A 19,108-nucleotide genomic window follows, 5' to 3' on the forward strand; every position below is an offset into this window, starting at 1 on the left:
CTGGCACTGTGGGGGAAGATCTGGCACTGGGGCATATACCTGGCACTGTGGGGGAAGATCTGGCACTGGGGGCATATACCTGGCACTGTGGGGAAATATCTGGCACTGGGGGCATATACCTGGCACTGTGGGGGAATATTTGGCACTGGGGGGAGCAGGCACTGAGGGGGCATATGTGGCACTGTGGGGGAATATCTGGCACTGGGGGCATATACCTGGCACTGTGGGGGAATATCTGGCACTGGGGGGAGCAGGCACTGAGGGGGCATATGTGGCACTGTGGGGGAATATTTGGCACTGGGGGGAGCAGGCACTGAGGGGGCATATGTGGTACTGGGGGGGGGGTATATGTGGCACTGGGGGCATGTACCTGGCACTGTGGGGGAATATCTGGCACTGGGGGCATATACCTGGCACTGTGGGGGAATATCCGGCATATGTGGCACTGGGAGCATGGCCCTAGCAACAAGCACTACCCCCTAGCAACGAGCATGACACCCAGTGCATGAAACCCCTGGCAACAAGCATGACACCCAGTGCATGAAACCCCTGGCAACGAGCATGACACCCAGTGCATGAAACCCCTGGCAACGAGCATGACACCCTGAGCATGAAAACCCCTGGCACCGTGCATGGAACCAAGAGCATGAAACCGCTGGCAACGAGCATGACACCCAGTGCATGAAACCCCTAGCAACGAGCATGACACCCTGAGCATGAAAACCCCTGGCACCGTGCATGGAACCAAGAGCATGAAACCCCTGGCAACGAGCAGGTAATTTAAAAGTAATTAGAAGCCTTACTGTAGAACTTAATGTGTAATGGGCATTACGGTGTGTGGCATAATGTATCACGGACATTGCGGTGTGTGTCATAATGTGTCAGGCATTACGGTGTGTTGTATACTATATCACGGGCATTGTGGTATGTGGTATAATGTCTCAGGATCATTGTGGTGTGTGTCATACTGTGTCACAGACATTGTATGTGCTATATTATGTATCAGGGGCATTGCAGTGTGTAGCATAATGTATAACGGGCATTGCGATTCCTGTCATAATGTGTCGCAGGTATTACGGTGTGTGGCATAATGTGTCGGGGGCATTACAGTGTGTGCATATTGTGTCATGTGCATTATTGTGTGTGGCATAATGGCTAAGGCCATTGCAGTATGTGGAATAATGTATACTGGGCATTACTATAAGGAGGAAAAATGACAAATAATGTAAGGGGCATGAATCAGGATTATTTTTCTTTCTTGTGGTGGCTAACGTCTGGGCGTGCAGGTTGCAAAACTGGGGTATAAGGTAGTCTTTTCCTGCAATGCCACGCCCCTTTACGCGAAGCCACGCCCATTTCAACGAAGCCACACCCCGTTTTTGGCGGCCAGTGCCGTAGGCGCGCGCATATTTGTCCCTTTACTAGTGCCAATTATGGGGGGTATGGGGGGGGGGGGCGCCGAAGGATTTTTTGGCTTGGGGGAGAAAAATTTCTAGTTACGCCACTGTGTACACAAGTCATTATCTATGTGGGGGCATCCTCTCCTATTAGGGGATGGTGGACATTAGATATTAATTTCTATTTTTACTCCGGTACATTATTAGTCACTATTTATGTTACCTATGTGTCATTGGATACTTGCCACAAAATTTCAATATAAAAAGGGCAATGTTTTGTTTTGGCTCACGACTTGATACAATGCAGCTATGATACAAATGTATATAATAGTGTTACTTTAGCAGCCTATTATAGAAATTGGACTAACAGGGAAACTTATTGTTCTCTTGATTACTGCAATTGAAAACAAGCACATATTATTATACATATTTGGAAGTTTTGTGTATGTTTTCTTTGTTTCCCTGTCCTTCCTTTCTAGATATTATCACACTCTTAGTAGTAAGGACGTTTAATTCCTTGCACTGTGAATGTTCACATCAAGAAAAATCTTGTTATGATTAAAGTGCTTGATATATCTCCTCACTTCTTTCTGGCTGCAAGACGGTAACTTACCTTCTCTAATTCCCCATTTGATACCTTATGTTTGGCATGACCGGAGAACAGCAGAAGGGTGTAGATACTACTGTCTCAGTTAACACTTAAATCAATTTGTATTTCAGAATTGGCTAAGCAGATTACCTCGAGACACTGGTGCCTCATACCTCGGTTGTGAACAAGGGGTGAATTTTCACTCCCATGGTTATTTACTGCATCAGTGAAAATGACCAGATGATTCAAATCCTTCACTTACCCTTGATAATGGGTGATGGACAAGGTGTACAACGGTCATCCTTAGAAAGCCTATACGTTTGTATCTAGAGAAGAATTTACAAGGGGATTATTATCATTCATTCCCCGTCTGGGCCAATATCCCTCTGTATAAGTGACACATTGACTTTGGAAAATGCCATTCAACCTACTACCATGCCACACTGTATATGCCCAATCTCGTTCGATCTTGGAAGCAATACAGTGTTGGGCCTGATCAGTACAAGGTTGGACGACCACCTGGGAATATCAGGTGTTGGAGGTTCTATATGGCAATGTCATAGTCAGAAGATTACTTGTACGGCTTCTGATATACAAATTAGGCATTTAAGCAAATGATAAACCTAATCTCTTTAATATTTTGACGGTTAAAATAAACTTTTTGTTCTAAAATTCAGCTGTATTAACATAACCTTCGTATTACCCAGGCTGGTCTTTGTGCTTTTTCTTTTATTAAGTATAGCATAATAAAAGTTATGTTTAATACAATATAAATTACAATCTTTAGTTTCTGAAATAGAGTGCTCCCAACCAAGGTTACTTCTTTTTCTTCTATTACTTGTATATAAAAACAATTCAGATGCTACCCATCGCTCTTTCCCCCACTGATATAAAATTATGCCTGAACTTATTCACTACATTTTTGTGGAAAGGAGGACAGCCCTGCATTGCTCTCACTAAATTACAGCTCCCAAAACTAAGGGTGCCATGGGTCTCCCAGACATTAAGTTGTTTACTAAATCGGTTCTTTTTAGATATATTAGTGACTGGCTGCTAGGTAGAGAAATATGCACCCATGCTCCGTCTGAGGCAGCTCTCTTTGCACCATTTTCTGCGGCAGCACTGCTACACACCCCAAAACACCTTATCCCTTCCAATATTTACAATAATATTATGTTCCATGATACTACATAGCATTGGAAAGCCATTTGTTCTAAGTTGTCCCGGCCGTATACTGCACCTCGTTATGTACCTTTTTGTGGGAACCCTTTATTTACTCCTGGGTTGGATAACATCACCTTCTCACAATGGATGTTAAAAGGGTATCTCAAAAGTTAAGGATGTCTTTGACCCAGGAGGCACGATTTTGCAGTTTTCAGATTTGCACTTTAAATACCAGATTCCACACCAGTTCTTTATGTACCTACAAGCCTCTCATTATGTAAGGAAAATTAATGCACAGCTGCTACTCCTGCCATCACCTGATCACATACAATCGCTTTTATGGGCCCTACACACTGATAGATCTGCCGCCGAGCTGCCCAACGGCGGATACGGCCGACGGGCGACCCGGGGGCAGTGACGGGGTAGTGAAGTTTCTTCATTGCCCCCGTCATCCCGGCTCCATAGCAGTGCAGGCAAATATGGACAATCTCGTCCATATTGGCCTGCATGCACAAGTGACGGGGCACCAGCGATGAACGAGCGCAGGGCCGCGCATCGTTCATCGCTGGTGCCTCCACACTGCACGATATGAATGAGTTCTTGTTCATTAATGAACGAGAACATTCATATTGTGCAGTATCATTTGCCAGTGTGTAGGGCCCATTAACTTTTATTGTTTTACACTCAAATAAGACTATGGGGGTCATTCCGAGTTGATCGCTAGCTGCCGTTGTTAGCAGCGCAGCGATCAGGCTAAAAATTGGCATTTCTGCGCATGCGTATGCACCGCAATGCGCAGGCGTGTCGTACGGGTACAATGAGCATCGTGGGTTTGCACAGGGTCTAATGAAGATTCCAGTTGCACGGCTGAACGCAGGAAGATTGACATGAGGTGGGCGTTTCTGGGTGGCAACTGACCGTTTTCAGGGAGTGCTTAGAAAAACGCAGGCGTGGCTGGAAAAACGCAGGCGTGGCTGGGCGAATGCTGGGTGGGTGTGTGACGTCAAAAGCCGTCCCTCCGTCGTTCGAATCAATGCACACGAAGAGTAACTACAGGGCTGCAGGTGGTGACCACAGACCACTTCTCAGCTCCTATGCTTTTTGGCTGATGTTTTGGTCTCTTTTGAAAGCTGGCGGTGCTTTCACTCTAGTGGTAGCATGAGACGGAGTCTACAACCCACAAAAGTGGCTCAGGTAGTGCAGCTCATCCAGGATGGCACATCAATGCGAGCTGTGGCAAGAAGGTTTGCTGTGTCTGTCAGCATAGTGTCCAGAGCATGGAGGCGCTACCAGGAGACAGGCCAGTACATCAGGAGACATGGAGGAGGCCGTAGGAGGGTAACAACCCAGCAGCAGGACCACTACCTCCGCCTTTTTGCAAGGTGGAACAGGAGGAGCACTGCCAGAGCCCTGCAAAAAGACCTCCAGCAAGCCATAAATGTGCATGTGTCTACTCAAACGATCAGAAACAGAATCCATGAGGGTGGTATGAGGGCCCGACGTTCACAGGTGGGGGTTGTGCTTACAGCCCAACACCGTGCAGGACGTTTGGCATGTGCCAGAGAACACCAAGATTGGCAAATTCGCCACTGGCGCCCTGTGCTCTTCACAGATGAAAGCAGGTTCTCACTGAGCACGTGACAGACGTGACAGAGTCTAGAGACGCCAAGGAGAACATTCTGCTGTCTGCAACATCCTCCAGCATGACCGGTTTGGCAGTGGGTCAGTAAGCCCTCCATGTGCTCGCCAGAGGTAGCCTGACTGCCATTAGGTACCGAGATGAGATCCTCAGACCCCTTGTGAGACCATATGCTGGTGCGGTTGGCCCTGGGTTCCTCCTAATGCAAGACAATGCTAGACCTCATGTGGCTGGAGTGTGTCAGCAGTTCCTGCAAGATGAAGGCAATGATGCTATGGACTGGCCCGCCCGTTCCCAGACCTGAATCCAATTGAGCACATCTGGGACATCATGTCTCGCTCCATCCACCAACGCCACGTTGCACCACAGACTGTTCAGGAGTTGGCGGATGCTTTAGTTCAGGTCTGGGAGGAGATCCCTCAGGAGACCATCCGCCACCTCATCAGGAGCTTGCCCAGGCGTTGTAGGGAGGTCATACAGGCATGTGGAGGCCACACACACACTACTGAGCCTCATTTTGACTTGTTTTAAGGACATTACATCAAAGTTGGATCAGCCTGTAGTGTGTTTTTCCACTTTAATTTTGAGTGTGACTCCAAATCCAGACCTCCATGGGTTAATAAATTTGATTTCCATTGATAATTTTTGTGTGATTTTGTTGTCAGCACATTCAACTATGCAAAGAACAAAGTATTTAATAAGAATATTTCATTCATTCCGATCTAGGATGTGTTGTTTAAGTGTTCCCTTTATTTTTTTGAGCAGTGTTTATCAGCTTGGGAACGTGATGTCTCCTCCATTTCTTCTTCTGGCCTCATCATTACAAATATATGCAAAAATATTGACGTTCTTGGTTACAAGAGGTACACATCAACACAATCAATAGAGTGTACATTTCCCAGGCCAAGAGAAGACACATGGTTCCAGGGGAGTCGGGTGATTGCCTAAAATGCAAGCACCAAAATGCAACATTTTTCCACAACATGTGGTCGTGCCCAAAAGTACGTACATTTTGGGGCAAAGTAACAATTATATCAGTTCTATTTTTCAATTACCAAGCTGAACTATTGTGCCCAAATTTTATGCACTGGTCCTTTGGTTCCAGCAGTGCTGAATTTATTCCGTTATTGACTGTTATTGACTGTTATAGTAACAATTGCAAAAAAGGCAATTTTATGCGTTTGGACTACTCTAACACCCCCCTTTCTGGGAATGGTGAAATCTCTTCTATTAAAAAAATCTTTATTATGACAGATAAACCGCTTTTCCGGCATTAGAAACTGGCGTAGCCTCATTTTATAAAAAATGGGGGACCTTTGTTGAATCACTTGACTCCCCTACTTAAGATAAAATTCTGCAGGTATTTGAAACCACTAGCTGGTCTCTCAGAATCAGAATCAGCTTTATTGTCCAGGTATACTTGCGTATACTAGGAATTTGTCTTCGGTTTGCTATACAACAGCCAAGTAGGTAACAGATAAGCAGGTGGTGGGGGGGGGGGATAAGTAAAGTCATTCAGATAGGTATACCGTAGGGACACAAGTGAGTTACATGTACGTCTAGTCAGACAATGTTCAGGAGTTCAGCAGGCGAACCGCTTGGGGAAAGAAACTTTTGAGTCCCCGGCGGGGACGGCCCTGTAACACTTGCCTGAAGGAAGCAAGTTAAACGTGCTGTGGCCGGGATGTAGCTGGTCCTTAACTAACTTCGTTGCCCGCTTTTTAGCTCTGGACAGGTACAGGTCCTGGACTGAGGGAAAGTCAGCCCCGATAATCTTCTCTGTGGTTCTGACCACCTTTTGGAGCCTGCATCTGTCCCTCGCACTGGGGGAGCTGTACCATACCAGTATCGAGGCGCACAGTACCGACTCCACAATCGTGAAGTAGAAGAGGAGCAGAAGCTTCTGTGGGATCTTGAACTTCTTTAGTTGCCTGAGGAAGAACAACCTCTGCTGCGCTTTCTCAACAGTGGCGTCAGCGTTGGACCCCCATACAAGGTCCCGGGAGATTGAAAGAGTCCACTAGCGATACCACACTGTCAGCAATAGTTAGCGGAGGTGCACTAGCTGACTTCTTCCTGAAGTCCACTATTATCTCAACAGTTTTGAGGAGGTTGAGCTCAAGGTTGTTGTGGCTGCACCACTGGGCCAACTGGTCTACTTCCCGTCTATAGGCCGATTCATCCCCGTCCTTGATGAGGCCAATGACGGTGGTGTCATTGGCGAATTTGATGATCTTTACTGATTGCGCATTTGAGGTGCAGTCATTTGTGTACAGGGAGAAGAGCAGGACTGAGAGGATAGCCCTGAGGGGCCCCTGTATTAATGGACCGCGTTTGAGAGGTGAATTCCCTCGCTTTCACCACCTGTGTACTATCTGTCAGGAAGTCTACTATCCAGAAAAAGGTAGCTTCTCGGACCCCTAGGCAAGGTAATTTGGGGTGGAGGATGCTGTGGACGATTGTATTGAAGGCCGAGCTGAAATCGACAAACGGGACCCTCGTGTAGGTACCGGGAATGTCTAGGTGCTGTAGAATGTAGTACTGTCACAGGTTGACTGCATCCTTGACACACCAATTCGATCAATAGGCGAACTGTAGGGGGTCCAGTTGGGGGCCAGTACAGTTTTCAGATGATTCAAAACCAGACGCTCAAACGTTTTCATTACCACAGACGTCAGTGTTATTGGCCTGTAGTCATTCAGGTTTGTGATAGAGGGTTTCTTGGGGACCGAGATGATAGTGGACCTTTTGAGGCAGGACTTTCTGTAGCTCAAGTGATTTATTGAAGATCTTGGGGAATATGGGGACGAGCTGACTCACACATACTCTCAGGGCAGATGGTGACACTCCGTCAGGACCCGAAGCTTTCATGGGTTTGGCCCTTTTAGAACAGCGCTTCCACCTCTTCTTGGGTGACTTGCAGTGCCTGGAGTTGGCCGTCAGTGTTCAGGGCAACGTAGAGGTGATTGTTTGGGTCACAGGGGACTTCTGATGCGAACCAGCAATAAAAGTGGTTCAGCTCATCTGCTAGGTCTTGGTGCATGGTGGTGGACTTCGATGTTTTCTTGTAGTTGGTTATGGGTTGCATTCCTTTCCATACGGATACGGGGTCATTGGTGAAGAGATCGTTTGTCAGCTTGTCCGGGAACTGCTTTTTTGCTAGCCTGATTTCTTTAGTCAGAGAGTTCCTAGTTCGGTTGTATAGTGCTCGGTCACCGCTGCTATAGGCCTCCTCTTTGGCCCGACAAAGTTGCCTGAGCTGGGCGTTGAACCAAGGCTTGATGTTGTTGTAAATGCGGTAAGTGTTGGTAGGTACACACATGTCCTCACAGCTGATGTAGGATGTGACAGTTGTTTGTCAGGTCATTCAGGTTGGTTGCCTAGGCTTCGAAGACCCCCCATTCCGTGCAGTCGAAGCAGGTCTGGAGCTTCATCTTAGCCTCATTGGTCCATTTCTTAACAATAAGACAAAGGAGAATTTGAAAGCGCTGACACTCTATATATATATATATATATATATATATATATATATTAAATATATTAAATATATTTTTATTCTTTAAACTACAAAGTTTTTTAATACCAAAAATAAAATTTAAAGAATATAAAGGTTGGACATATGGTAATAATAATGAGAACGAGACCTGGAACGCAGCGGGTGTGCGCAAGCGCGCACCGTGAAAATTTGAAATAAAAAGTGCCCCGGGACACCCTGGACATATACTAACTGATGAAGCCGCTGATGGTGATGTGAGGTGGAGAAACGCGTTTTAGCAGCATCAGCAGACCCACAGAACTGTTATCCTTGCAAGCCCTGTTAACTAACGTGTAACTGGATTTGGACCTCCAGATTTGGCTCAACTAAACGGAATTTAGCTACCAGAGCCGAGAGTTCTATTGACCAGTACAAATTTTCCACGGACATCGAGAAGGGTAAAGTTGATGCATAAAAACTATATACATGGCCATGTGTTAACACTATATGCGCTATAATACTATAATACTATAATACTTTCTTGCGCTGAGAGATGATTGAAACATCCTGGCAACGTGCACGCTGTTAAATTTCAATCTTCGAGTCAAAGACTCCAACGTACTTCAGCTTATTCTACTGATTAAAACTAGAGATGAGTGCCTGAAATTTTTCGGGTTTTGTGTTTTGGTTTTGGGTTCGGTTCCGCGGCCGTGTTTTGGGTTCGACCGCGTTTTGGCAAAACCTCACCGAATTTTTTTTGTCGGATTCGGGTGTGTTCTGGATTCGGGTGTTTTTTTCAAAAAACACTAAAAAACAGCTTAAATCATAGAATTTGGGGGTCATTTTGATCCCAAAGTATTATTAACCTCAAAAACCATAATTTACACTCATTTTCAGTCTATTCTGAATACCTCACACCTCACAATATTATTTTTAGTCCTAAAATTTGCACCGAGGTCGCTGTGTGAGTAAGATAAGCGACCCTAGTGGCCGACACAAACACCGGGCCCATCTAGGAGTGGCACTGCAGTGTCACGCAGGATGTCCCTTCCAAAAAACCCTCCCCAAACAGCACATGACGCAAAGAAAAAAAGAGGCGCAATGAGGTAGCTGTGTGAGTAAGATTAGCGACCCTAGTGGCCGACACAAACACCGGGCCCATCTAGGAGTGGCACTGCAGTGTCACGCAGGATGGCCCTTCCAAAAAACCCTCCCCAAACAGCACATGACGCAAAGAAAAAAAGAGGCGCAATGAGGTAGCTGTGTGAGTAAGATTAGCGACCCTAGTGGCCGACACAAACACCGGGCCCATCTAGGAGTGGCACTGCAGTGTCACGCAGGATGGCCCTTCCAAAAAACCCTCCCCAAACAGCACATGACGCAAAGAAAAAAAGAGGCGCAATGAGGTAGCTGTGTGAGTAAGATTAGCGACCCTAGTGGCCGACACAAACACCGGGCCCATCTAGGAGTGGCACTGCAGTGTCACGCAGGATGTCCCTTCCAAAAAACCCTCCCCAAACAGCACATGACGCAAAGAAAAAAAGAGGCGCAATGAGGTAGCTGTGTGAGTAAGATTAGCGACCCTAGTGGCCGACACAAACACCGGGCCCATTTAGGAGTGGCACTGCAGTGTCACGCAGGATGTCCCTTCCAAAAAACCCTCCCCAATCAGCACATGATGCAAAGAAAAAGGTTAGGTGGTATACAATTATGGACGGGCTGCCGAGTGCCGACACAGAGGTAGCCACAGCCGTGAACTACCGCACTGTACTGTGTCTGCTGCTAATATATAGACTGGTTGATAAAGAGATAGTATACTCGTAACTAGTATGTATGTATAAAGAAAGAAAAAAAAACCACGGTTAGGTGGTATATACAATTATGGACGGGCTGCCGAGTGCCGACACAGAGGTAGCCACAGCCGTGAACTACCGCACTGTACTGTGTCTGCTGCTAATATATAGACTGGTTGATAAAGAGATAGTATACTCGTAACTAGTATGTATGTATAAAGAAAGAAAAAAAAACCACGGTTAGGTGGTATATACAATTATGGACGGGCTGCCGAGTGCCGACACAGAGGTAGCCACAGCCGTGAACTACCGCACTGTACTGTGTCTGCTGCTAATATATAGACTGGTTGATAAAGAGATAGTATACTCGTAACTAGTATGTATGTATAAAGAAAGAAAAAAAAACCACGGTTAGGTGGTATATACAATTATGGACGGGCTGCCGAGTGCCGACACAGAGGTAGCCACAGCCGTGAACTACCGCACTGTACTGTGTCTGCTGCTAATATATAGACTGGTTGATAAAGAGATAGTATACTCGTAACTAGTATGTATGTATAAAGAAAGAAAAAAAAACCACGGTTAGGTGGTATATACAATTATGGACGGGCTGCCGAGTGCCGACACAGAGGTAGCCACAGCCGTGAACTACCGCACTGTACTGTGTCTGCTGCTAATATATAGACTGGTTGATAAAGAGATAGTATACTCGTAACTAGTATGTATGTATAAAGAAAGAAAAAAAAACCACGGTTAGGTGGTATATACAATTATGGACGGGCTGCCGAGTGCCGACACAGAGGTAGCCACAGCCGTGAACTACCGCACTGTACTGTGTCTGCTGCTAATATAGACTGGTTGATAAAGAGATAGTATACTACTAATATTATATACTGGTGGTCAGGTCACTGGTCACTAGTCACACTGGCAGTGGCACTCCTGCAGCAAAAGTGTGCACTGTTTAATTTTAATATAATATTATGTACTCCTGGCTCCTGCTATAACCTATAACTGGCACTGCAGTAGTGCTCCCCAGTCTCCCCCACAATTATAAGCTGTGTGAGCTGAGCAGTCAGACAGATATATAATATATATATAGATGATGCAGCACACTGGCCTGAGCCTGAGCAGTGCACACAGATATGGTATGTGACTGACTGAGTCACTGTGTGTATCGCTTTTTTCAGGCAGAGAACGGATATATTAAATAAACTGCACTGTGTGTCTGGTGGTCACTCACTATATAATATATTATGTACTCCTGGCTCCTGCTATAACCTATAACTGGCACTGCAGTAGTGCTCCCCAGTCTCCCCCACAATTATAAGCTGTGTGAGCTGAGCAGTCAGACAGATATATATAATATTATATATAGATAATAGATGATGCAGCACACTGGCCTGAGCCTGAGCAGTGCACACAGATATGGTATGTGACTGAGTCACTGTGTGCTGTGTATCGCTTTTTTCAGGCAGAGAACGGATTATAAATAAAAGTGGTGGTCACTGGTCACTATCAGCAAAACTCTGCACTGTACACTACTGAGTACTCCTAATGCTCCCCAAAATTAGTAAATCAAGTGTCTCTCTAATCTATTCTAATTCTAAACGGAGAGGACGCCAGCCACGTCCTCTCCCTATCAATCTCAATGCACGTGTGAAAATGGCGGCGACGCGCGGCTCCTTATATAGAATCCGAGTCTCGCGATAGAATCCGAGCCTCGCGAGAATCCGACAGCGTCATGATGACGTTCGGGCGCGCTCGGGTTAACCGAGCAAGGCGGGAAGATCCGAGTCGCTCGGACCCGTGAAAAAAAACATGAAGTTCTGGCGGGTTCGGATTCAGAGAAACCGAACCCGCTCATCTCTAATTAAAACCTGGTGCCAGAACGGTAAACAAAATCCATATACCACGTAAAAAAAACCTCACATTGTGGACATTATAATGTTATTCTAAAAGCATATAAGAATGAGTGATATGGTGTTATAATAAGAATAATTGGAAACCTTGTAGGTGTTTTTGTCTAGTATAATTAGCTATATAGTTAACAGAGTTATTGTGTTGCAGGGAGTAAGGAGCTTTTCTGCTCCACAGAGACTGAATTGATACAATTGTGTTTAGAACAAAGTAACAAATAATTGCTATCAGTCTCTAGGGACCAGAAAAGAGGGTCATGTACATGGTTTATTACATGGATAAAATAATGTGTTTTTAATTGTACTGCTGATTTTAGATTCTTTAAATTTTATCTTTGGTATTAAAAAACTTTGTAGTTTAAAGAATAAAAATATATTTCATATATATATATACAGTGGGGTTTGAAAGTTTGGGCACCCCAGGCAAAAATTCATTTTAATGTGCAAACAGAAGCCAAGGAAAGATGGAAAAATCTCCAAAAGACATCAAATTACAGATTAGACATTCTTATAACATGTCAAAAAAAGTTTGATTTTATTTCCATCATTTAAACTATCAAAATAACAGAAATCAAAAAATGGCATCTGCAAAAGTTTGGGCACCCTGCAGAGTTAATACCTTGTACTGCCCCCTTTGGACAGCTGAGACCTGGCAGTGTCATGGATTGTTCTCAATCATCGTCTGGAAAGACCAGGTGATGTCAATCTCAAAGGTTTTAAAAGCCCAGACTCATCTGACCTTGCTCCAACAATCAGCACCATGGGTTCCTCTAAGCCAGGCTTTCCCAACCGCGGTCCTCAAGGCACACCAACAGTGCAGGTTTTAGTGATATCCAGGCTTCAGCACAGGTGACTTAATTAGTAGCTCAGTTATTTTGATTTAACCATCTGTGCTTCAGCCTGGATATCACTAAAACCTGCACTGTTGGTGTGCCTTGAGGACCGCGGTTGGGAATGCCTGCTCTAAGCAGTTGTGTAGAACACTGAAACTGAGAATAGTTGACGCTCACAAAGCAGGAGAAGGCTATAAGAAGATAGCAAAGCGTTATCAGATGCCCATATCCTCTGTTCGGAATGTAATTAAGAAATGGCAGTCATTAGGAACAGTGGAAGTTAAAGCAAGATCTGGAAGACCAAGAAAAATATCAGACAGAACAGCTCGCAGGATTGTGAGAAAAGCAAGTCAAAATCCACGTTTGACTGCACAATCCCTCCAGGAAGATCTGGCAGACACTGGAGTTGTGGTACACTATTCCACTATAAAGAGATACTTGTACAAATATGGTCTTCATGGAAGAGTCATCAGAAGAAAAGCTCTTCTACGTCCTCACCACAAAAATCAGCGTTTGAAGTTTGCAAATTAACATATAGACAAGCCTGATGCATTTTGGAATAAAGTTCTGTGGACCGATGAGGTTAAAATAGAACTTTTTGGCCGGAATGAGCAAAGGTACGTTTGGAGAAGGAAGGGCACAGAATTTAATGAAAAGAACCTCTGTCCAAATGTTAAGCATGGGGGTGGATCAATCATGCTTTGGGGATGTATTGCAGCCAGTGGCACAGGGTACATTTCACGAGTAGAAGGAAAAATGCATTCAACAAGATTCCAGCAAATTTTGGACGCTAACTTGATGCCATCTGTGAAAAAGCTGAAGTTAAAGAGAGGCTGGCTTCTACAAATGGATAATGATCCTAAACACACCTCAAAATCCACGGTGGATTACATCAAGAGGCGTAAACTGAAGGTTTTGCCATGGCCTTCACAATCTCCTGACCTCAACATAATTGATAGACCTTAAAAGAGCAGTGCGTCACAGACAGCCCATGAATCTCAAAGAACTGGAAGACTTTTGTAAAGAAGAATGGGCGAAGATACCTCAAATAAGAATTGAAAGACTCTTGGCTGGCTACAAAAAGCGTTTACAAGCTGTGATACTTGCCAAAGGGGGCAGTACAAGATATTAACCCTGCAGGGTGCCCAAACTTTTGCAGACGCCATTTTTTGTTTTCTGTTCTTTTGAAAGCGTAAATGATGGAAATAAAATCAAACTTTTTTTGACATGTTATAAGAATGTCTAATCTGTAATTTGATGCCTTTTGGAGATTTTTCCATCTTTCCTTGGCTTCTTTTTGCACATTAAAATGAATTTTTGCCTGCGGTGCCCAAACTTTCAAACCCCACTGTATATACAGAGTGTCAGCGCTTTCAAATTCTCCTTTGTCTTATTGTTTTTTTTAAGGGTTGAGTATCCCTTAACTATATGAAGGCAGCGGCAATTCTGTTTATATAAAAACTGGGTATTTGGTTAGCGCCGGGAAAATTTCTTCTTTGTCCATTTCTTAACAGTCTTGACGACAGGCTTAACCGCTCTCAGCTTCTGTGTATAGATAGGGAGCAGGTGGACGAGGCAGTGGTCAGATAGGCAGAGTGCAGAACGCAGGATAGACCGGAAGGCAGACTTGAGGGTAGTATAGCAGTGGTCAAGGGTGTGCCCTTCCATATTAGGACACATGACTTGTTGTTTGTACTTGGGTAGCTACTTGCTCAGGTTAGTTCTGTTGAAGTCGTCCAGCACTATAAGCAGAGAGTCTGGGTGTTTTTGTTTTATGTCGGATATAAATACGGCCAGGTGGTGTAGGGCTTCGTTCGCGCAGGTGAGGGGGGGATGTACACTCCCACAAGGATAATTGATGCAAATTCCTGGGGGGGGAATAGAAGGGGTTGTAGTTGATACTTAGCATCTCAAGGTGAGGGCTACATGATTTGCCTAGGATCGTGACATTGGTGCACCATCTGTCGTTGATGTAGAAGCAGATGCCACCACCCTTCATTTTTCCTGAGAGAACCTTGGATCGATCGGCCCTGAAGAGACCGAATCCCGGCAGAGACATCGGGTTGTCCGCAATATGGTCGTCCAGCCATATCTCCATAAATCAGAGGATGGACGACCCTGAAATGCCTGACCTTGCACTGCCCAGAAAGAGGGACAGTTCGTCGAACTTGTTTACCAGTGAGCCCACATTTGAGAGCAGGATCGCAGGAAGTGCAGACCGGGGCCCTCACCGCCGCCACCTCACGAGGGCGCCTGCGTGACAGCCTCTCCTCTAAGCCCAGGTCCTTCTACTAGGGCCGACATTAGGGCCTCCGTCATTCTCTTTCCAGGGCCGCCGATCTGCCCGTCAGTCACCGCCCGGGCTGCGGGTGGGGGGTGGGCGCGGCCACTCGGTCATCCATTTCGGCATCCACGACATATGCATCCCTGCCACACAGGGCAGCGATGGCTGATCCGGCCACCGACGGGCCCGAACATGGGGTGAGCACCGCAGGAGCGCTCCAACTTAGGAGGGCTTCCCTGCTGTATTTGGTCACTGGTGGGGTAGACAAGGGCAGGGGAAAACAAGGGGAAACTGGTAAAATTGCTAAAGATGTACAGCCTGCTATAATTAACGTGATATCTAGTAGTGTACAATGAATTTCTTTCTCTATTCTGTTTCAAATCTACTTTTTATTCTCTGATGCTCAGCAAGTTTGTCCATATTTCGTTCTTACGCTCTGGACTTCCTAACTATTGACATTCTATTCGTCTGTTACAATCATCGACTGACGATACTTGCTGATTCCTGCCCTTGCCCCCTCCTCCCTCTTTTTATTTTTACTCTCTATGTTATATATTTATTATATTTGATTTGATTTTATGTGAAGTCATTACTGTCAGGTTCTGTTTAGTTTGTGTTCCCGGAGGGGGCGCTAGTGGGTCAGTGAAAGTAGAATGGAGGAAGTGAGGAGGCCGGATTGGATTCCTGCGCATGTGCGCAACGTTGTTTATTAAACAGTAAGTTTAAACAATATGGCAGCAGGAATACTTGGTAATAACAGTAACAAACGTAATTGTAAATGTGCAGCGTGGAAGCTGAGAGTCTATGGCAAAGTCTGTATGGTAAGTTCAATCGATCAGGGGATCGATGTGTCGGTATGGGAACCGAGGGTTGTTAGGCCGTGGAGCCAGCAGAGATGATGATGGGAATAGCAAGCCTGGTAGCAATTGCAGGAGACAAGTGTTAAAGTTCTCAGTGCAGTTTGAAATAACACTGGCAGCTTGCAGGCTGATGAACAGGTGTAGATGATGAGATGCACCTGGAGGAGAGTCTCTACTGCAAAGGGCTGGAGCACACTGTAGCTGGTAAAGGTGTGAAGCTTGATCACAAGTGCAAGGATTGCTGGTGCTTGTGGTTCCACGGTAGTACAGGATCAAACTGGAAGGCAAAGCAGGTAAACGGAGGAACTGGAGAACGGAGCCAGAGACACAGGTCATAGGAGTGACACGAAGTCCAGGACAAGAACTGACTCACCCTGCTGCTCCTGATATACCCCCCGGTCTGTAGGTATTGGTGGAAAGTGAATGAGGAGGTGCGGCCAAGCTCCGGATTGGCTGATGCGGTAGTCTGATGGAAACTGTCATGGCGGCGCCCATGCCGCGGCCCGGCGGGAACTGGCAACAGGAATGTCCTTAGGCCCAAGAAGACGTCCGGCGACAAAGTGACCAGTGGCAGCGAGACGTAGGGACCCCGGACGGAGACCGCACCGACGGACAGATGCAGCTGTGGTAAGTCGATTCCTGACAGTACCCCCTCCTTTATGGGTGGGCACCGAACACCCACGTGGCTTGGAAGGATGAGTTCTGTGGAAAACATGGACCAACCTTGGAGCATGAACATCTGTAGCATTTACCCAACTCCTCTCCTCAGGACCATAACCGGACCAGTCAATGAGGTACTGCAGACGACCGTACCGGCAACGGGAATCCAGAATCTTCTCTATTTTGAACTCAATGCCCCGTTGGGTTCGTACTTTGGGGCCAACTGGAAGAGCTCTTTGGAAACGATTCAGGATCAAGGGTCTAAGGAGAGAGACATGAAAGGCATTAGGTATTCGCAAGTAAGGAGGCAATCTGAGCTTGTACGCTACAGGACTGATGACTTTGTCAATGGAAAAAGGACCAATGAAGCGTGGTGCAAACTTCATCGATGGCACTCTGAGACGAAGGTTCCGGGTGGAAAGCCAAACCCTATCATTGGGTTTTAGGCTGGGAACTGCACGTCTTTTGCGGTCGGCAAAGAACTTGTATCGACTTGAGGCCTTTTTAAGGGAAACAGGAATTTTCCTCCAAGTAGATGAAAACTGACTTAGAACAGAAGTGGCTGCAGGAACATTGATGTTTGGTAGATCTTGGAAATCTGGGACACGAGGATGTTGCCCATATACAGCAAAGAACGGGGTGGTCTCCGTGGCAGTATGATAGCGAAAGTTATGAGCAAATTCAGCCCACGGGAGCAGGTCTACCCAGTCATCTTGGGAAGAGGAAACATAAAGTCTCAAGAAGGTCTCCAGTTCTTGATTCACCCTTTCCGTCTGTCCATTCGTCTGAGGGTGGTAGGCTGACGAAAATTTAAGCTTAACTTGTAGGGCAGAACAGAGGGCTCTCCAAAACCTTGCTACAAACTGAACTCCACGGTCAGATATGATTTCAGTAGGCAGACCATGTAAGCGAAAAATCTCCCGTAGGAAGATTTGAGCAAGTTTTGGAGCGGAAGGAAGACCTTGGAGTGGAACAAAATGGGCCATTTTGGTAAACCTGTCGACAACTACCCAGATGGTGTTGAATCCTTGAGAGGAGGGTAGATCGGAGATGAAGTCCATGGACAGGTGAGACCAGGGACGGCTGGGTACGGATAATGGTTGTAACTGACCTGCCGGAGACTGTCTGGGAGTCTTATGCTGGGCACACTTAGGGCAGGATGCCACGAAGTCCTTGATGTCGACCTTCATTTTCGGCCACCAGTAAGTCTCAGACAGGAACTTAAAAGTCTTTAGGACACCAGGATGCCCTGTGAACTTAGACTGATGAGCCCAAGACAGTAACTTAGAACGAAGCTCAGGGGAAACAAAAATCTTGCCGGGAGGTGGAACAGGAGTAACTTGAGACGAGGCAAACACAACTGGATTCAAAACAGGATGCGGAACTGGATCGGAAATCTCCTCTTCAGATTCCATAGAACGAGACAGAGCATCAGCTTTGGTATTCTGAGAACCTGGACGGAAATCAAACTTAAAGTTGAAACGAGAGAAGAACATTGCCCACCGGGCCTGGCGAGGATTGAGACACTGGGCTGCCTTTAGGTAGAGCAGGTTCTTGTGATCCGTGTAGATGTTAAAGGGGAACTTTGCTCCTTCCAGGAGATACCTCCACTCCTCAAGAGCCAGCTTGATCGCCAGTAATTCTTGGTCACATATGGAGTAATTAGCTTCCGCAGAAAGGAATTTGCGAGAGAAGAACCCACAAGGGTGAATCTTCCCATCAACCCCTACTTGGGAGAGAACAGCTCCGACTCCCACTGTAGAAGCATCTACCTCCAACTCGAATGGCTTGTTAACATCTGGTTGTGACAGAACTGGGGCGGACATAAAAGCCTGCTTGATTTTCTGAAACGCAGCCAAAGCATCTTCTGACCAGTTGGAATGATCTGCCCCTTTTCGAGTTAAACTGGTAATAGGAGCAATGAGAGTTGAGAATCCTCTGATGAACTTCCTATAATAATTAGCGAACCCCAGGAATCGCTGAATGGACTTGAGAGTACTCGGAATAGACCAATTAGCAATACCTTCCAATTTTGTCGGGTCCATCTGGAGATCCGATCCAGAAATTATATACCCTAGGAAGGGTATGGAAGAAACTTCGAAGGTACATTTAGACAACTTGCCGTAGAGACGGTTCTCACGAAGACGTCGGAGGACCTCACGAACTTGTAGGCGATGCGAGGAGAGATCTTGAGAGAAGATGAGGATATCATCCAGATAGACTACAAGATATTTATACAGAACATCACGGAAAATTTTGTTAACAAAGTGCTGGAACACTGCTGGGGCATTACTCAACCCGAATGGCATTACTAGGTACTCGTAATGACCATCCCGAGTATTGAAGGCCGTTTTCCATTCATCACCACTTCGAATCCTGATGAGATTGTAGGCACCGCGGAGATCTAACTTAGTGAAAATGCGGGCTCCCTTGACTCTGTCAAATAATTCAGTGATGAGCGGCAGTGGATAGCTGTTTTTGACGGTAATATCGTTGAG

The 19,108-nt window shown here is 45.9% G+C and overlaps 1 long non-coding RNA gene and 1 pseudogene across 1 annotated transcript in view; one reads left to right on the top strand and one right to left on the bottom strand.

Moving 5' to 3' along the window:
• LOC134927501 (uncharacterized) overlaps window positions 1-19,108 on the bottom strand; it is a 149,875-nt gene that overhangs the window by 58,932 nt on the left and 71,835 nt on the right. The window lies entirely within an intron of this gene.
• LOC134930092 (5S ribosomal RNA) lies at window positions 2,412-2,530 on the top strand (annotated as a pseudogene).

This window comes from Pseudophryne corroboree, chromosome 5, assembly GCF_028390025.1.
Source record: "Pseudophryne corroboree isolate aPseCor3 chromosome 5, aPseCor3.hap2, whole genome shotgun sequence".
Lineage (NCBI taxonomy): Eukaryota > Metazoa > Chordata > Amphibia > Anura > Myobatrachidae > Pseudophryne > Pseudophryne corroboree.